Source organism: Primulina huaijiensis, chromosome 6 (assembly GCF_012295235.1).
Source record: "Primulina huaijiensis isolate GDHJ02 chromosome 6, ASM1229523v2, whole genome shotgun sequence".
Taxonomy (NCBI): domain Eukaryota; kingdom Viridiplantae; phylum Streptophyta; class Magnoliopsida; order Lamiales; family Gesneriaceae; genus Primulina; species Primulina huaijiensis.
In genome coordinates, this window is record NC_133311.1 from 12688248 (window position 1) to 12709721 (window position 21474).

The 21474-nt window shown below is 38.6% G+C and overlaps 1 long non-coding RNA gene across 1 annotated transcript; it reads left to right on the plus strand.

Moving 5' to 3' along the window:
• Positions 1-4934: 4934 nt before the first annotated feature.
• On the plus strand, positions 4935-11670 carry LOC140978685 (uncharacterized). Its single transcript, XR_012175599.1, has 3 exons — positions 4935-5610; positions 5903-7010; positions 11525-11670. It is a non-coding gene; the product is annotated as an uncharacterized lncRNA (long non-coding RNA).
• Positions 11671-21474: the final 9804 nt, after the last annotated feature.

Consider the following 21474-nt stretch of genomic DNA (forward strand, 5'->3'; position numbering starts at 1 on the left):
ATTCAGCAATCAAAACCTAATAAAATGAACCCAAATCTCTGAAGTTTCGAACCACTTTGCACCTAAATCAATAAAATTTCAGCAACTTGAAATAAAAAAAAAACCAATAAGTCATAAAAGAAATATTACCCTCTCCGGCCTTTAACAGTCGTGATTTAAATGCGGAAAACAAAAAGCTCGGGTGAGTTCACTCCTGCATGACACACATCCACGACACCTCAATCATCATTACGTTCACTAATTGAACTTATTGAGTCTAAAAACTCAACAAGTTCGTTATATGATAACGAATAATACATAGTATAAAATCTTGCACACAATATACTTTTATCAAAATAACGTGACTTTGTTTGAAAAGCTTAAAAACATTTAATCATCACATGAACATGCTACCTCATCTCAGTTTTTGACTTCATGGAAAAATCTGACAAACATTTGTATAATAACTTTCTAAAAAAAAAAAACAATCGGCCGAACCTATATATATTTTTACACCATTTAAAATAAACTCAACATCTATTTTACTCAAAACTCATAACTGTAGTAAAATTCATAAAATCGCAAACGTTAAACCAAACCTAAGACTAGCATTTTTCGAAAATAACATACACGTCAAACTCCTCTCAAAAATCACTTTTACTACAAAAAGTCTTGAAAATCTTTAAAGTACTGTAAAATCGTAACTGCTCGGAAAACTAGCAACGCATAGGTCCTCGGGTTAGTACACCATCCGCCCAGCCAGTACAGTCATTCAACCCTCCTGTCTCAACATCAAAATCCTCATCTGCATCATTCACACTTAGTGAGTCTATTGACTCAGCAAGTCATTAACCATAGTAACAAGTAATACGTATACATCCACATGCAACAGTAAAAATACTTTTAATAAAAATAGCTTTTTCATGACATGCATAAACTTAAACCTTTTCTTTCATCATATACATATATGTTTTCTTTTAGATGAATTCAGATAATTAATTGTGATTTTCACATCAACTGTTTGTCGATTGATCAATGATACGTATTACCATGGTACTAGGCGACGGAAACATCAGCGACACTCTCACCCATCAACTGAACCTTGACCTTACATGTCATCGTGTCATTTCGTATTCGTATTCGTATTCGTATTCGTGTTCGTATTAGTCACAATAAAATCACCTCCTTCAACAATATCCATAACTTATAAAAATTCATGCATATAACATTTTCTTGAAACCAAACATGCAACTTATTCTTTAACATTTTACAATTTTCATCAGAAAATTCCACAACATTTCAAAATATACATTTTAACATTTGTTACTGCATTCAGGACACTGCTAGGATTCCTAATAATTTTCAGGTGTAAAATGACCGTTTTGACTCTAAAACCCTAACTTTCTCATTTTACCCTTGGACCTTAAAACGACGACCCGAATCCATCCAAACTTATCATAACACCTTAAAATACACCCATAAATATTTCTTAGATTTATAATTAAGCCCTTCGACTAATTTCATAATTCGTTTTAAAACTTGAACCGAAGTCTCGGTTTTAATCCGAATCATCCCGAAATTTAACCAAACTTTAACCATAGCTTATTAACACCTAACCATACTCTATTCAACCCAAATCAAGCCATTTAGAACCCTCAAAAACCGCCTAGAACCTGCTGGAAATTCCTGCCCTATTCGAACGAAACCTTAACCTTAACAAACAATGTGCCCCTTCGATCCTAGCCCTCAACCAGCGTGTCCAGACCTTATGCAACCTTTCTAAGACCAAGACTGAACCCTCTAGGACCCTACTAGACCGAGCCTAGTGAGCCATGCATGCACAGCCCCAAACCCGTGCGCTACATGACTTGCGCGACCAAGCCTCACACCTATGACCCTTCTCCTTGCACCAGCCACCCTATAATCCCTCTAGGACCATCATACAACCCTCTTAGGACTCCTGGACACAGCCCTAACCGACGCATGGGCCGCGCCCTTCAAGAAGCCAAACCCGAGCCCTAGCCCCTTAAAGAACCAATTTTCTTCCAGCCCTTAATCCATCCCATCTAGCTCTTGTGTAGCCTCATCTAAGCCTCCTAAACAGTCCCTAAATCATGCCCATATGGTCCCTAACCTGGCATCCCCTTCATGCTATCAAGAAACATCAAGTTATGCAAGAAAATTCAAGTTCTTCCAAGTGAAAACCCTTAAAACGAAAATATTATGATACATTTAGACTTTTCATGCAAGAACACATATTCACACATAATATGGTATGAACGATGAGTAAAGAAAGATTAAGGCATATCTTTGCGTGATTCATGTACAAAAATCAATTCTAGACGCGAAGAACGTTGGTGGAGATACAGGAGAGACCTTGCTGCATTTTCTTCCTACAAAACCAATGGGATTTGGCTAAAAACGTGTGGTGTGTGTTCATGTGTTGCTAGGGAGAGAAACCATAGGTTTCTTGTGTGATATGAAGTGTTTTGTAGTTTAGAAAATCCATCATTTGATATAAATAATTAGGTAGAAAGTTAGGCCTAATAACCTTAGTATAATAGGCTCATTAGGCCCATTAAAATGTAGGAAAAATATCTTGTTTAGGAAAGTTTTCGAAAAAGTAACCGAGCCTCCAAAAAGTCCTTGTTTTCTTACAAAATCGATTTCCGATTTAAAATACAACTCGACATGTAAAAACACCTTAAAAGACACCATTTTCGAAAATCACCTATTAATTATGTCATATATTAAATAATAAAAAATAATCATTTGATAAAAATATTTTCTCTTTACAGTACCCGGTCCTTGTTCCTCGGTCGCGTCTCGAATATCCCTTAAAAATATTGTTTTATGCATTCTAAATAGGAAACCACATTTTAAACATATAAACATGCCTACCACATTTAATTAATGCTATTAAGATAATTTAACTAAGCATTTTCCATTTTCCCTCGATTTGCATGCAGTTGGATTACATTATCACATTTTGGACTTTTATTACAGTACTGGGAAAATCTGGCAAAACAGTTCCTTACTACTTTTCATCTATCACATTTTGGACTTACATTACAGTACTGGGAAAATCTGGCAAAACAGTTCCTTACTACTTTTCATCTTTACTTCACAGAGAAACTCTGTCAAACTATCATATAATACTTTTCATCTCATATTTACAAAAACATTGACCTTAAATAGTCAATCATTTGTTTATTATAGGAATAACGTTTTATTGAAAAGTCGCATAGTCAAACCAACAACCATATAAATTTGGTCAAACAATAAAATGTCCATGATTCCAAGAAATAGCAAAGGCGCCTATCAACTGGCCCTTGCTCATGAACATTCTTTTAGCAAGAACCTTCGACCAACACCAACGCCGTAACTCGTTCTAGTCAAATGGTAGATGCATATCAGCTTAAAGCCAACATCCTAAACCCATGGCAGTCAATTTTCAGATGTCACGGTCAAGTAAACATATTGCCCTACAGTTTCAAAACTTTTCCATAACTTTTTGGTCAAAAAATAGCTTGATCGTTTTCCGGTCTCCTTTCACCGGCCAAGTCTCGGACTCTTTTTTAAAAATTTACAATTTTCCTTCGGATCCACTAAGGAATAAAATTGATAACTTCTGAATATTCAATTAACATATCAAATAAATTTTCATAATTAAATTTAAAAATAGGCATGCAGGTTTTGTGAGCGATTTTGGGCGTTACAGCTCCTCTTCCTTCCTAAAAAATGAATTTAACCCTCAAAATTTGACTTACCAAACAACTCCGGGTAACATTCACGGTTGTCAACTCCAACGGCTCCTAATTTAGGACATGATATGTATTCAAGAAGTAATTTCGTAAAATTGATACATGAATGACATTATGCACCCTTGACACGCATGGTGGCAAGGCCACTCGATACGACAGTACTCCCACTCACTCAAAGATCTTGATCGGTCCTATGTAACTTGGGCTTAATTTTCCTTTCCCTCAAAACCTCATGACATCCTTCATATGTGCTATCTTAGTGAACACATGATCACCCACTATGAACTCCAAGTCTCGTCGCCATTTGTCAGCATAACTATTTGGGAGACTTTGGGTTGTATTCATCTTGTCTTGAATTTTATCTACCACCTCTGTTGTTTGCCTCACGATTTCTGGTCCTAACTTATCTCTCTCGTCAAATTCATCCTAGTGAATTGAAGACCTACATTTTTGCCCATACAACTCCTCATACGGAGTAATTCCTATAGCCGAATGATAACTGTTATTGTATGCGAACTTTAGCAGTGGCAGTTTCAAATCCCAACTCCCTTGGAAATCAATCGCACAGGATCATAAGAGGTCCTCTAAAATTTGTATCACACATTATGGCTATCCATCTCTTTGAGGTTGGAAAACAATACTAAAGGAAAATTTTGTTACCAAGGCCTCACACAGATTTTTCCAGAAAGACAAAATAAATTGCTGGTCTCTGTCTAACACAATGGAAATTAGAATATCATGAAATCTAACTGTAATGACCCGAATTCTTATTTTGAATGAAGTATTAATTAAGAGATAATTAAAGATGTGTTAATTAAGTATTATTAACGAATTGATAATTTGGGATTAATCTGTTGGATACACCGAATTTTAAATGGATAACCCGATCTACTTCCGATTACGTTATCTAGAGAAATCCAACCAGACGAATGAGATTCTGACACGTGGCAGATAAGATTGATTCGGATTTCCGAACTAGTCCGGATGCAGCCTATAAATGGAAGCCGAATTCTTTTGTTTCCTACACCGCATCCTTCAGAGAGAGAGTTCTAGTCTTTTATCTTAGGTTTTCTAGCCAGTTTCTAGGGCATTTTGGTGTCGGGAAGTTTCGGAGCTAGTGTCGACTCGAGGGAGGGTCGGTGAACTGAGATCGAGACATCATCAGCGGGCTGACGACGGACGTAGGTATAATCCTAAAGCCTTTAGGAAGAACTTTATAGCATGTTTGGTAATTCAGAATCTGGTTTGATAGTGATTTCATATTGTTGGTATTGTCTAGGTTAAGAGCTTTCTGTCAGATTGTTTTAGTGAGGTACGTGATGTACTGACTGAGATATCCAAGCGTAGTATACACACTTATATGCTGCATATTTATGTGTTGCATTATACATGTTTTACTGCTTTGGCATATTATGCATGACATATCATGTTGAGCCTGATATCTTTTGAGATATACCTCGTTTGTTGGGGCCGCTCAGCCCTATTCTGTATTGTGGACGATGGGGCATCGAGAGCTACAGTGTCCGACGGGACCCGCGGGCTCTGATGACCTGGACATTGTAGGTCCACGTCTTGATGATGAGTGTGGGAGCCAAAACATGCCTAGGGCAGATCAGAGACTACACACTCAGGCGCCTCTAGACTGAGCATGAGATTCTTGACTTGATCCTTGATATCCGAGCATATTGCATTTCGCATGCATCATATCAGTTTGTATACTCGTACATTCTCGTATTGGGCAATTGTCGCTCACGTCTTTGTTTTCATCTTGGGCACCCCATTCCACGGGGCAGGTCTTAGGTTGGACGGTTCGGACGACCAGGGCAGTGGCTAGAGCAGTTGAGTTTTCGGTGGTGATCCAGTGGAGGTTTTATGTGGTTCATCGTTTTATTGTTTAGAATTATGTTTCGATATGGTTGTATTAATGTTTAAGACTGATGTTGTTTGCTCTGTTTTAATTTGGTTTGTAAGATGATTGAGTATTTGGTTTCCGCTGTTTAATTGTTGTTATTAAGTTTTAATGTTGCATGCTTATTAGTCTGTTTAGTAGTGGCTCGGGTAAGGGCGCTACATTTGGTGGTATCAGAGCATGCGAAGTTTTTTGGGACATTAGTAATTCTGTTTTGAGGATTTAGAGGTTGATTTTGGTTTCCTTTCAGATGTCAGGAGATGGAAGCAGTCACGGAAGTGTGGAATATGGTCGTTATGGCGACAATGAGGCTAGCCGAGAACATCGTCGCAGAGATCGTGACGGAAGGCGTTACCGAGATCATGATGAAAGGAGACGTAGGAACCGTGTCAACATTATGGATTTCATGAAGAGTGGACCTCCACCGTTGACTGGAGATGAGAATGCTGATGTTGCCGAAGCTTGGGTCGATATCATGGAGCAGTGTTTTCGAGTGCTGCACTATGACGAGGACGAGAAAATGGAGGTAGCTGATTTCATGATCCAAGGAAAAGCTCGGAAATGGTGGAAACCTGTTTCTGCCATTCTCGTTTAGCAGCATGGGCGGATTCGTTGGGAACATTTCCGTCAGGCCTTCATCAATCATCACTTTCCGCCAGCTCTTCGTCAGGCGAAGGAGATGGAACTGTTGACCATTAAGCAAGGAGATTCGAGCATTGAGGATTACCAAAAGCGTTTTACGGATCTGTTGCCGTACGCTCCTCACATCAGTGAGAATTCAGTAGCAAAATATTCTCACTTTTTGAATGGTTTGAACCAGGATATTTTTGATCGGGTTTCAGTATGTGACGATCCTACTTCGTACGAAGGATTAATGAATCGTTGTCGTCAAGCAGAGATCAGTATTGCTAGGAGGAAGGCTATGCAAGCTAGCAAAAGTTCTAGTTCGTTGGGACCGAGGGGTCAGTCTTTCAAGTAGTCTACATCTTCTTCTTCTTCCGGTTCTGGAGGGGTGTACAGCTTTGGTAGGAAAAAATTGCAATGTGGCCACTGCGGAGGAAATCACCAGACGGAAAATTGTCGAAAAGTAACAGGTGCTTGTTTCAACTGTGGTGGTTTTGGTCACATGAAGAGGGATTGTCCTAATTTGGAGAATCAGAGTGTAGGCGGAGGTTCTATGGCAGGGTCTTACAGTGGAAAACAGTATGAGGCCACTGTGCAACAGAAAGGTTTTCCTGCTCAAGGTTCTCGGCGTGGTGGAATATCACAAGGATCTCAGCAACGTCCACGAGGTCAAGGGCAAGTGTTTGCCCTAAACCAAGAACAAGCTGAGGAGCAAAGCGAGAGAGTCATTGCAGGTAATTTTCTTTTATGTGGTATCCCTGCATATGTATTAATTGACACTGGGGCATCGCATTCATTCATAACATCAATGTTTGTTAAGAAGCAAAAACTACCCTACGTGTCATTAGATGTTTTGATGTCGGTGTCTACACCGATGGGACAAGAGGTTTTAGCTAAGCGACTTGTAGTAGACTGTTTGTTAGAGTTTGAGGGAAAATACTTGTCTGCCAATTTGATGATATTGGCTATGGAAGATTTCGATTGTATTATGGGAATCGACCTATTGACTAAGTATAGAGCGACGGTAGATTGTTATCAACGTCTCGTTCAGTTTCGTCCAGAAGGAGACGAGAATTGGTTTTTCTTCGGTGAGGAAGCTCGACCTCCAATGCCAGTAGTGTCTGCTGTAAAGGCACAACGGGCTTTAGCGAAAGGAGGGAAGGATACCTCATTTATGTTGTTGACGTATCGAAGGATGTGATCGACGTGAAGAACATTCCAGTTGTTGATGAATTTCCTTATGTTTTCCCCGATGAGATTCCTGGATTTCCTCCAGAGAGGGAAGTGGAAGCGGAGATAGAGTTGGTACCAGGAACCGCACCTATCTCCAGAGCGCCTTATAGATTGGCACCAACGGAAATGAAAGAGTTGAAGCAACAGTTACAAGATCTTCTTGACAAGGGGTACATTAGACCCAGTGTGTCTCCTTGGGGAGCACTAGTGTTGTTCGTTAAAAAGAAGGATGAGTCTATGCGGCTTTGCATAGATTATAGACAGTTGAACCGAGCAACAGTCAAGAATAAATATCCGTTACCACGGATTGATGACTTGTTTGATCAACAGCAAGGAACTTCAGTGTACTCGAAGATCGATTTACGGTCTGGGTATCATCAACTTCGAGTTCATCAACGTGATATCCCTAAGACTGCATTACGAACAAGGTATGGGCATTACGAGTTTCTAGTGATGCCGTTTGGTTTGACGAATGCTGTAGCAGTATTTATGGATTTGATGAACCGAGTATTCCAGGAGTATCTTGACAAGTTTGTCATTGTCTTTATTGATGACATACTGGTATACTCTCGTAGTCTTGAAGAGCATGCACAACATTTAAGGATTGTGTTGCTAACCTTAAGGAATCACCAACTGTATGCTAAGTTGAACAAGTGCGAGTTTTGGCTCGACAGAGTTGTCTTCTTAGGACATGTTATATCCAAAGATGGGATATCAGTGGATCCTAGCAAGATCGAAGTAGTGTTGAGTTGGGCACGACCAGAATCAGCTCAAGAGATAAGAATTTTTCTAGGTTTGGCAGGATATTACCGGAGATTTATCTCAGGATTTTCTCAGATTGCCAAACCATTGACACAGCTGACGTGTAAGAATGTGCAGTTCGAATGGACACATGATTGTGAAAATAGTTTCAATGAATTGCGTCAACGTTTGGTAACTGCACCAGTTTTAGCTCTTCCATCTGGACCAGGAGGGTACATTGTGTACACTGATGCATCACTTCAAGGACTTGGGTGTGTTTTAACCCAAAATGGTCATGTGATTGCATATGCATCTAGACAGTTGAAGAAGCATGAAGAGAATTATCCAGTTCATGATCTGGAATTAGCAGCGATTGTGTTTGCTTTGAAGATCTGGCGACATTATCTCTACGGAGAGAGATTTGAGATTTTTACAGATCACAAGAGTTTGAAGTATATCTTCACTCAAGCAGAGTTGAATATGCGCCAAAGAAGATGGATGGATTTGTTAAAGGATTATGATTGCGAAATCAAGTATCATCCAGGATCAGCGAATCTTACAGCTGATGCTCTTAGTCGAAAGGTGAGATTATCTGCACTTCAGACAAGTTTCATATCAAGTGTAATCCAAGATTGTTGTTCTCTGGGATTTCACTTCCGGCATAAGAAAGGAATGGAACACATTCGAGTAACGAGCATTTTATCTGAACCAAAGTTGTATGCCAAAATCAGAGAAGCTCAGTTTTCTGACCCGAAAGTGAAAAAGTTAGCAAGGTTAGCTAACGGAGACAACACATCTGGCTTTGCGTTCCAAACAGATGGAACCTTGTGTCTGTCGTGAAGAATCGTAGTTCCAGAAGATTCTGAATTAAGAGACGAGATTTTATCTCAAGCCCATAGGAGTAAGTTGAGTATCCACCCTGGAAGCATGAAAATGTATAAGGATTTGAAGACCAGGTTTTGGTGGAAATGTATGAAGAAAAGTGTTTACCAGTTTGTAGCCAAGTGTTTGGTTTTTCAGCAAGTGAAAGCTGAACATCGACGACCAGGAGGATTACTTCAGAATCTTCCTATCCCTGAGTGGAAGTGGGAGCATGTGACGATGGATTTTGTCACCCACTTGCCGTTGTCTTCTAAGAATTGTGATGCAATTTGGGTTGTTGTGGACCGACTGACTAAGTCAGCACATTTCACTCCGTATAGTCGGGAATATAGTTTCGATCGCATGGCAAGACTATACATCCAAGATATTCTTAAATATCATGGTGTGCCAACAAGTATAGTCAGTGATAGAGATCCACGCTTTACCTCAAGGTTCTGGGGAAGTTTTCAAAAAGCGTTGGCAACGACATTGAGTATGAGTACTGCCTATCATCCAGAGACCGATGGTCAGTCTGAGAGGACTATTCAGACACTCGAGGACGTGTTGCGTGCTTGTGCTTTAGATTTTGGACCAGCATGGCATGATCATCTGCCACTTGTGGAGTTTGCATATAACAATAGCTACCACAGCAGCATTGGTATGGCTCCGTTCTAAGCATTATATGGCAGACGTTGTCGTACTCCATTGTTTTGGGATGAAGTATGAGAACGACAAGTGCAAGGACCTGAATTAGTGCAACAAGCGATTGACGTAGTGGAATTGAATAAAAAGAGAATTAAAGCTGCACAAGATCGTCAATCGAGTTACGCGAATACCAAGCTTAGACCTCTATAGTTTCAGTCAAGGGAAAAAGTTTTCCTTAAAGTTTCACCATTTCGCAGGGTGATGAGATTTGGACTCAAGGGAAAATTAGCCCCAAGATTCATCGGACCTTTTGAGATCTTGGAATGTGTTGGAAATTTGGCATATCGATTGGCTTTGCCGCCGTATCTGTCTAGCGTTCATAATGTCTTTCATGTATCTTTTCTACGACGGTATGTAGCAGATGAATCGCACGTTCTTGGTCCGACAGATGTTCAACTTGAAGAAGACTTGACTTATGTCGAGAGCCACTTTTAATCCTGGGTAGGAAAGAGAAAAAGCTCAGAAACAAGACCATTCAACTTGTTTTAGTGCAATGGCAACGCCGATGTACTGCAGAGGCGACATGGGAGTTTGAGAGTCGTATGCTCTCAGAGTATCCGCATTTGTTTTGAGTTGTATATTTGTAATCATGAGTTGTATTTTATTCAGTTGTTTTGTACTTCAGTTCTGATTTCGAGGACGAAATCTTTTTAAGGAGGGGAGGATGTAATGACCCGAATTCTTATTTTGAATGAAGTATTAATTAAGAGATAATTAAAGATGTGTTAATTAAGTATTATTAACGAATTGATAATTTGGGATTAATCTGTTGGATACACCGAATTTTAAATGGATAACCCGATCTACTTCCGATTACGTTATCTGGAGAAATCCAACCAGACGAATGAGATTCTGACACGTGGCAGATAAGATTGATTGGGATTTCCGAACTAGTCCGGATGCAGCCTATAAATGGAAGCCGAATTCTTTTGTTTCCTACACCGCATCCTTCAGAGAGAGAGTTCTAGTCTTTTATCTTAGGTTTTCTAGCCAGTTTCTAGGGCACTTTGGTGTCGGGAAGTTTCGGAGCTAGTGTCGACTCGAGGGAGGGTCGGTGAACTGAGATCGAGACATCATCAGCGAGCTGACGACGGACGCAGATATAATCCTAAAGCTTTTAGGAAGAACTTTATAGCATGTTTGGTAATTCAGAATCTGGTTTGATAGTGATTTCATATTGTTGGTATTGTCTAGGTTAAGAGCTTTCTGTCAGATTGTTTTAGTGAGGTACGTGATGTACTGACTGAGATATCCAAGCGTAGTATACACACTTATATGCTGCATATTTATGTGTTGCATTATACATGTTTTACTGCTTTGGCATATTATGCATGACATATCATGTTGAGCCTGATATCTTTTGAGATATACCTCGTTTGTTGGGGCCGCTCAGCCCTATTCTGTATTGTGGACGATGGGGCATCGAGAGCTACAGTGTCCGACGGGACCCGCGGGCTCTGATGACCTGGACATTGTAGGTCCACGTCTTGATGATGAGTGTGGGAGCCAAAACATGCCTAGGGCAGATCAGAGACTACACACTCAGGCGCCTCTAGACTGAGCATGAGATTCTTGACTTGATCCTTGATATCCGAGCATATTGCATTTCGCATACATCATATCAGTTTGTATACTCGTACATTCTCGTATTGGGCGATTGTCGCTCACGTCTTTGTTTTCATCTTGGGCACCCCATTCCACGGGGCAGGTCTTAGGTTGGACGGTTCGGACGACCAGGGCAGTGGCTAGAGCAGTTGAGTTTTCGGTGGTGATCCAGTGGAGGTTTTATGTGGTTCATCGTTTTATTGTTTAGAATTATGTTTCGATATGGTTGTATTAATGTTTAAGACTGCTGTTGTTTTCTCTGTTTTAATTTGGGTTGTAAGATGATTGAGTATTTGGTTTTCGCTGTTTAATTGTTGTTATTAAGTTTTAATGTTGCATGCTTATTAGTTTGTTTAGTAGTGGTTCGGGTAAGGGCGCTACACTAACTATCTCTCTTATGTAAATTTCAGCATATTGAGTCATGATATAAGTCATCTTAATAGGTAAGAAGAGAGTCGACTTGGTGATACTGTCCAAGACAACCCATATGGCATTTAGCCCCTTCACAGTCTTAGGAAATCCCACAACAAAAATCATGGTAATATTCTCCCACTTCTATTTCGAAATAGGGAGTGATTTAAGCAATCCAATCGGCCTTTGTTGTTCTGCTTTAACTTGCTGGCAAGTGAAATATTCAGACAAAAATTCATTCTTCATACCTGACCAAGGAGATGTGTGAGCTTCATTCATTACTTCATTTAGAAAGAACCCGACGTTTTTAATCCATATGCGTCCTCGAAATCTAACTATCCATTCCTCAACCGTATATAGTGTTCGGCCCTTAATTATCCTTATTTTGCCCTCTCCAGTGCTTCAATTTTTCATCAGTCTCTTGCTATTTACGAATTTTGCCTCTCAAAGTAGATTAAAATTTCGGAGAAACTAACATTGGGGCACTGCCCCTATAAGTTCGTCTAGTAGTGGTTTCCACACTATCAGTTATGCCACAATTTATGATTTTCGGATCAAGGAATCAGCGGTCAAATTAGCTTTTCTCGAGTGATAGCTAATGTTTTATTCATAATCCTTTACTAATTCCAAGTAACTCTCAGCCTCATATTCAGCTTCTTATGTGCTAAGAAATAATTGAGACTCTTATGATCAATAAAGATATGATATCACTTTTCATAAATATAATGTCTCCATATCTTCAAGGTGTAGACTACTGCCACTAACTTAATGTCACGAGTGGGATAATTATTCTCATGCACTTTATACTGTCTCGAAGCATAGGCAATGACCTTACAATTCTGCAACATCGCTAAGACTAATTTTGAAAATTTGCGTAGACCACGAACTCTCCTTGCCCCGACGGCATAGCTAAAACCGGTGTAGAGATCAATGACTGGTTCAAATTCACCCAAACATGTTAAGACTTCATAGAACATATATACCACAAAATTTCCATTAAGATATTTAATCAAACACATAGCTTGCAATAAAAATAATTGTAATATGATTCAATTGTTACGTCAAATGGTGAAACATCACTTCCCTTGAGTTGTAAAGATGAGGTGTTTCGAACTTTGGCACTTGGGGATCAAAGAACACCAGAAATATGGCTGTTTTCTTAAACAATTTCAGCAAATTTGGATAAAAATTTCTCCTCTACTATGAACCTTAGCCCCTGCCCTTAGCCTTCTCCCTTTATATATTTAACGTGAGTTTGTAGTGTGGGTTTTGTTGTGTAACTTAAGCCTACTATGGTCTTTTTTTATATAAGGGAAAGTTAAGTCAAAGTTTGAGTCTAGTAGAAGAGTCCTAGTATTTTAATTATTTAATTTAACTAGAGGTTGTACATTTTAAATAATTGCTTCCCATTTAAACTTTAATTAGTTCAAAATACCTTGATAGTTTTATGGTCTCCTTTTCCCAGTCAAGTCTCGAACTTCTTTCTGAAAATTAAAATTTTCATTCAAATCCAATGAGTAATAATTATGAAATTCATAACTTTCAAATAATCAATTAATAAATCAAACAAATTTGAATAATTAAATTTAAAGATAGTCATATTTTCCCTCAAATCCAATGAGTAATAAAATTCATTACTTCGGAATAATCAATTAATAAATCAAATAAATTTGAATAATTAAATTTAAAAATAGGCATGTAGCCCCCCCACCCCAAAAAAAATAATTTCGTCCTCAAAATTTGTCTTACCAAACAACGCTGGATAACGTTCACGAATGTCAGCTTCGGTTTCCACGTTGCTTTCTCCTCAAAGTGATTTAGCCTTGTAACTTTAGCTGTTTTGATTACTTTATTTCTTTGTTTCCTCTCTTGCATATCCAAAATCTGCACAGACTTTTCCTCGTAGGACAAGTTTAGTGTCAAATCCAAACGGCTCATAATTTAGGACATGAAATGGATTTGAAGTGTACTTTTGTAGTGTGGATACATGAAATACATTATTCACCCGTAAGAGACGTGGTGGCAAGGCCACTCGATATGCCAATACTCCCACTATCTCCAAGATCTCAAACCGTCCTATGTACCTTGTGCTTAGTTTTATTTTTTGTCCAAACCTCATGACACCCTTTATAGGTGTTATCTTAACAAACACATGATCACCCATTTTGAACTCCAAGTCCCATATCTTATTGCCAGTATTAATCTTTCGGTGCTCTAGGTTGTCTTCATTCGGTCTCGAATTTTATTGATCACCTCTATTTTTTACCTCACGATTTATGGTCTTAACTCAGCTTGCGCGCCAACATCATCCCAGTGAATTGGAGACCTACATTTCTGCCTTTAATTGTTCATACGTCTCTTGCACTTCTAATATTCTACCTCTCAAAGTAGGTTGAACTGTCAAATAAGCTAACACAGGAGCTCCACCCTACAATAAACCTCAAATTCGAAGCTCCTCAGTTTAAGATCTTTATTTTAATAATAGTTTATTTTTTTTATACATTCTGACATGTACTTTATATGTATACACATACGAGCTGTATTGATAAAGACCTTGAATATACTATGGTACAATGGGTAAGATTGATAGGATCGGTTAAGGTAGTTGAAGCGCATTGAAAGGGGAGTAAAATAAAAACTTGGGATTTTTGTACTCTTTTCAGTTATGTGAATCAGTTCTTTGAGGAACTGATCCTAGAATCTTGTTTGACGATATAGATCAGTCAACTAATAGTAGTGCGGAATAAGACTGAAATATAGATTTAATACTTAGTGTAAACTGAAAAGGTAACTGAAATGAACACGTGAGTTTTATGGATTTTTGGAGCTTTCAAATTCTCCTACATCACTCATTCTATCACGAGGATATGATTTCACTAAAAGACTTTGATATATTACAACTGATTTTAATAATCCACTATAGTTGGTCTTACACACTGCCAAACTGAAACTCTTAGTCTAATCAACTCTTTTACAGTAATAAACTTAAAATGCTCTAACTGGTAGCCCAAATGCTACTGATAAATACAATGAGTGTAGAGCTTGTGTGTGCAATCTATAAATTGATAAAATACTCGTGAAAAATATCGCAACTTGATTGAAGATTGTAATTTGATTGCTTTGTGTGTGTTCACTTGTAGTAAGATTGTAATTTGATTGCTTTGTGTGTGTTCACTTGTAGTCATTAGCCTTCTTCAACTGATTCGATCAACTATATATAGTCTTCAATCTCAACGGTCGTATTGAATGCATTTAATGAACATTTAATGACAAATATCCGTTGCATCGTCGTGTAGTTACTTTATTTGACTACAGTACGAGGTATTCAGAATGTTCTGTTTTGATTCATCTGTTATGATTTGGTACGACCTGTCAGTTCTGTCTGCTGATACTTCAATTGACGACGTGGACAACTGATTAGAAGTCAACTGATCAGCCGATCAGTTCATCTGGACATTATCAGTTCTAACTAATGTCCTATCAGTTACGAATTCTTCAGTTGATAAGGTTTTTCCAGTTTAGCTCGAACGAGGTCTTCATTTACAATTACACAACTGTTTGATCAGTTAGATTCTTCAGTTCTCTTCTTGATTTATTTGTCAAACTCTGAAACTTATATTATTTCAACATTTTCCTCTTTTTCGGTGTTTGGAAAAACTTAGATTTCATGAACTGATTGAAGAGAACAAAACTGATTGTAGATAAAGTAATGTACATATCCGTACATACATATTCAACAATAAAATTTTTATAGATTTTGAAAAAGATAAGTACATATTCGTACAAACATTTCAAAAACAGAAAATAAGATAAGCCCTCTTCTGACTAATCGACTGACTTAGGACAAATAGTTTATCTCTTGGACTTTTTCTCAGCTAGTCCTTTATCAGTTGGCTTGTCTGGTTTAGTTCCCTTCTTGCTTCTTGCTCCTGTTGCCTCTGTCTGCTATTCTTATCCCTTTTTGTCAACACCAGCTACTCTTGTGAAGAGGAAGAATGTTGAACTAACTTGAGCAGATACCTCGGCCAACTGATTCTTTATTATGTCAATCTTCTTAGATAGACTTGTATGAACAAAATCAATCTAGATGCTGAGTTGCTCTTGGGAGGAGAGCAAAGTAGGAAGTGTAACCGATTCTCTTTTTATCTTTTCAAATGAGTCGAAAAGAGCAACTCCATCCTTGGTCAGCTTTTTCAAATCTTTCATTGTATGTTCTTTTAGGGTGTCCAGACTTAAAGAATGCAGCATCTGAGTATATTTGATATGGCTGATATGTGAACCAAGATTGTTCAGTTCTGAAATGACGGTGTCCAACATTATATCAGCTCCTAGTGTAAATTCAAGGGATAATGCTTCAGTAGGTACTTTTTCTTTCTCTTTTCCCTTTTGAGAGAATTCTACAACAGCAAGCTGACCTGGGGCAACATCTTGGTCAATATCAGCTGCAAGTTCTTAAACTGTTGCTTTTTGAACTGGCTGACTGGGAGGGTGATCCTGTTGATCAGTTGTGGAGTTAGATGCTTTAGCAGTTGTTTGAGTAGCAGAAAACTGAAGAGTGGCTTGAGACATAAAGAAAGTCTGAGAAAGCAGCTGGTTGATTGATGGCAATTCAGGTGCTGCTGAAGGTTCCTAGACTGAGGGAGTAATGAATAGTTCAGTTGGTAATTGAACATCTTTAGTTTGAACCTCTGCCTCTGTTGTTCACATCATGGCTTGATCTTCAGCAGGTTCAACAACTTCACCGACGGCTAAATCATCTTTTTATTCCATTGGAATATCATCAGCAACTGATTGCAGCAGATCATTTACATTTGCCAATTTCAGATCTTCTTCATTATATGTAGACTGTTGCAGTGTAGCTTCAGAGATTGGGATGATAATTAATGCTGCATGTTGTTCATTGGTGGAGACTGGAGGAGGGCATTCTTAAATCAGTTCAACTGATTGAACCACAACTGACTGTGTTTCAGCTGGAGCCATCAGCTGCTCCTCTGCTGTTTCAGTTGGGACATCCTCCATAGCTGACTCAAAAAAGATTTATTCCTCAGCTGATCTTGAATTTCTTGTCTGTACTGGAACAAGTAATTGCTGTCCCATCTCCCAGTTCTTCACTTTCATATGAGAAAGATGAGATCAAAGTCAAGTTGTTGAAACACTGCTCTGTTTTTCTAGGCAGTACGACCAGCAGGATCATAGTTTGATTTTAGTTCAGTTGTCACCACAACCAACCTCTTGATTCGCATAAGATCAAAGAAGTATGATCTTTTCTCCATGGCTTGGGCTACTGTGGTGGCTTTGACAGCTTTCATGATAGCTGATTCCAAATAAATGACATTTTCCAGAACTTTCTTCTTCTTCTGCTTCTTTACAAGAGTGACTATTTTGAAATTCATTCATTCATTGTAATGTTCTAGCTTCAGTTCGGCGTGCTCATTGATAGCTTGCATAACAAGATCAATTTGTGTTTGAATGGCATTGATGGGTCTCTATTTCTCAATCATCTTTACCTTGCCCTTCAGATCAATTAGATCATGAGGCAAGTCCAGTGCTGAACAAGTTGTGTCCACCGCTTCTCTGATGATTACGCCTTTTGAGCGTGCTGGAGGTAGAACTGTGGGGCAGACAACTGTTGTGAGGGGAGTTGGAATTGCTGATAGTTTCAGCTTCTCTCCAAATTCAGAAATGATTGTGGACAGGTAGTCAGCAGCAGTCTTCTGTTTAGGTGGAGCAGCTGGCTGAATCGACTGAATTGGAACAGCTGGAATAGGTTGCTCAGCTCCTGATGGCAACAATCTGAGCTCAGGAAGAGCTCCAGGAGTAACAATTGGCTTGGTCTTCTGCGACCTTGTTTTCTTCAATAGAACAGGAGGTGTCTTCTCCGAATAAGTGGTAGATAGGACAAGTTTTCTCTTGGATTTGGGGGCAGTAGCTGGTTTGATCTTTTTTGTTTTCTTTACCTTAGCTGTTGATTTATCAACCCATGCTTTCTTCCACTGAACTTTGGCGGCTGTGAAGATATTGTACTTGAAAACTGAGGAGGAGGATGCTGGAAGTATCCATAAGTCCACGACAACTCTGTTCAGCTGAAGTGCAAAGCTTTTGGACTACTTTGAGGTCTGCACCATGTTCTTCAGGATTGTAAAGAGGATGGATGACCATTTCATCTTTATCTCCTTGACAATATCAGTCATAATTTGAAATTTCTCGAGAGTGAGAGCAGCATAAGAACCTGCCTAAGCTAGAAGGACCTTGGCAACGATGTCAACCAGATGCTTGTATTCTGGCTTCTGTTCTTTCTTAGGGTCAGATACTTTGATATTTTCCTCAGTTGCAGATAGAATGGTCTGTATCTCTTCAATAGCATCATCAGGAACCTCTGAGAAACTTGAGAGGCCTTGAGTGCTGAAACAAGCTCCGGAAAAATTCTTCATCTACTATCAGAACGTGGTCATTCACCTTTATCTGAATATTCCCGTCATCAGTGACTAAGCTAGATTCATAGATAGAAAGAATTTCAACAGTGTATATTTCTTGGGTCACAAACCCTAGGAAGGTACGAAGCCCAGATGTTTCGATCTTTTCGAAAGGCTACGAACTGATTCTTCAGAACGTGCGAAAATCAATTCAAAATCGATTGCAATAGCATTGGAGAGATAAGCAGGTGGCTGAGATGCCATTTGAATGAATTTAAGCTTTGGAAATGGTGAAACACTCCTGAGAGGCGGTTTCTATTTATATCTCGTGACCATTCAAATTTTGGACACGTGTAAGTCTGTGAAAGGTTTTGACCAAAAAAGTAAGATATTTAACCGTTGGTCATTTAAATTTAGTAACTGGTTTGAGCAGTTAGATAAAAAAAGAAAGACGTTTGAAATTCGAAATTTAAATTGAGAATTTGTACTTGGTCACAATTTCAATTAAGGAACTTTAAAAACGAATTAAAGTTTGGCCAACATACGGGATAAGAACAATTTATTCAGATACCAACTGATCAGTTCGAAACTGAATCAGTTCACTTTATGAACAATTGACTGTTGTCTTATCAGTTAACTTACTGAAATTCAATATTCCCCCTAAATTAAGCATTTAAGATAAATCAATAAGCCCTAAGATATTTCTAAAGTAAGAAAACTTAGTCTCTGGTAATGGCTTGATGAATATATCAGCTGCTTGTTGTTTAGTTGAGATATACTCCAGTCTGATGTCCTTTGTCAGAGCATAGTATATGATGAAATGATGTCTGATATCAATGTGCTTGGTTCTGGAGTGAAGAACTGGATTGTAGGTAATCGCAATGGAGCTGGTGTTGTCATAGAATATAGGTGACTCTTCAGCTACTGATCCATAATCTTTCAGTTGTTGCTGAATCCAGAGCAGTTGAGCACAAAAAATTCCAGCAGCTAAATAATCAACTTCAGTTGTGGAAGTGGCAATGGATGTTTTTTTTTGCTGAACCATGAGATCAGTCTGTTTCCTAGAAACTGACATGATCCACTTGTACTTTTTCGATCAATCTTACATCCTACATAGTCTGTATCTGAATAGCCAACTAAATTGAAAGATATAGCATACCATAAGCCCACATTCTGTGTGTCTTTTCAATATTTCAATATACGTTTGACAGCTAGGAAATGCGATTGTTTAGGATTAACATGAAATCTAGCACATAAAAAGACAACAAATATAATATCAGGACGGCTAGCAGTTAGGTATAATAAAAAAACCTATTAAACCTCTGTATAATGTCATCTCAACTGATATTCCCCCTTCATCTTTGTATAGCTTAACTGTTGAGCTCATGGGAGTTGATACAGCTGAACATGTTTTCATGTCAAACTTCTTCAGCAATTTCGTCGTGTATTTGGTCTGACTAATAAAGATATCAGTCTCCAGTTGCTTCACTTGCAAGCCTAAGAAAAATGTCAGTTCACCCATCATGCTCATCTCCAATTTTTCCTGCATCAGCTTAGCAAACTTATCACATAATTTGGGGTTAGTTGACCCAAATATGATATCATCAATATAAATTCGAACAATTAATGAATCATCTTTCTTGGTAAATTTGAAAGAGTTTTATCAACTGTTCCTACTGTAAAATCATGATCAATTAAGAATTTTGATAGGGTCTCATACCAAGCTCGAGGAGCATGTTTAGACCATATAAAGCTTTGTTCAAATGATAAACATGATTAGAGAGTAAGCGATTAAGAAAACCTAGAGACTGTTCTACATATACATCTTCTTGCAACTGATTGTTCGGAAATGCGCTTTTGACATTCATCTGGTACACTTTGAAATTTTTATAGGATGCATAGGCTAGGAATATCTTGATTGCTTCCAGTCGAGCAACTGGAGCATAAGTTTCGTCATAATCTATTCATTCCTCATGTCTGTATCCTTGTGCGACCAGTCTCGCTTTATTACGCACAATTGAACCGTCTTCGTTCAGTTTGTTCCGGTATACCCACTTGGTATCTATAATAGATTTTGAAGAGGGTCTTGGAACTAATGTCCAAACATTGTTATGTGTAAACTGATTAAGCTCTTCTTGTATAAAAATGATCCAACTAGGATCAGCTAGAGTTTTTCAGTTTTCTTTGGTTCCAGTTACGATATAAAAGTAGAATGAATTAACAAATTCAACATCTGATTTCTGATTTTCACCGGATCAGATGAGTTAACCTAATACCAAGTTCTGAGGATGGTTCCTGCTCCATCTGTAATTAGGATCTTCTTGACACGTTTTCAAGTATGGTTCAATTTGTAACTGACCAGTACCTTTTGCTTCAGTTGGAACTGTAACGCCCCAGATTCGACGACTGTCCTCACTGCACCAAGACGAGTCTTTCCAGCGTGCTTATGTCCTCACTCACACGCACCCTAGGAAACTTCCCAGGAGGTCACCCATCCCAGAATTGCCCCAAGTCAAGCACGCTTAACTTTCGAGTTCTTATGTGATGAGCTACCGAAAAGAAGATGCACCTTCGTGGTATGAGTATTACAAATCAAATCTTTTAAGCCTCTTCAACTATACAGTCCATTACATTGAACAGTCTCGGAATCCCTCTCCTTCCGGTGTAAGATCGGTTCATTCATGTTCCCTCCGCCTAGAAGCTTGCCAAGAGCCGCTCATTGTCCGTGCAACCTCATGGCACCGGCGATCACCCCCCGCCCTCTTCGGCCCCAGGCCTCACAGGAACAATATCAATTTGAGGTTGAATATTTTCTAGCTGATCATCAAACTAATTATTAGGAGTTGTCTCTTGACCAACTGGTGGTTCTACCACTTCTGGCTCTGTTGTTTAAAGGTAATTTTTAACAATATGATTTTCATATTCATTGTCATCCTCCAAACTTATTTCTGTTAAGGGATTAATTAGCTCAACTAGATCAGTTGGCATATCAGTTAGCACATTTTCATCAAACACAACACGTATAGATTCTTCAACATTGAGAGTGTGTTTATTAAAAATTCTGCATGTTTTGCTAACAGATGAATATCCTAAGAATAATCATTCATCCGATTTAACATCGAAGGTAGTTAGGTGATTCTTACCATTGTTATGAATGAAGCATTTGCACCTGAATATTTTAAAATAAGAAACCATTTTTTATTGCCATGCCAGATCTCATATGGCGTTT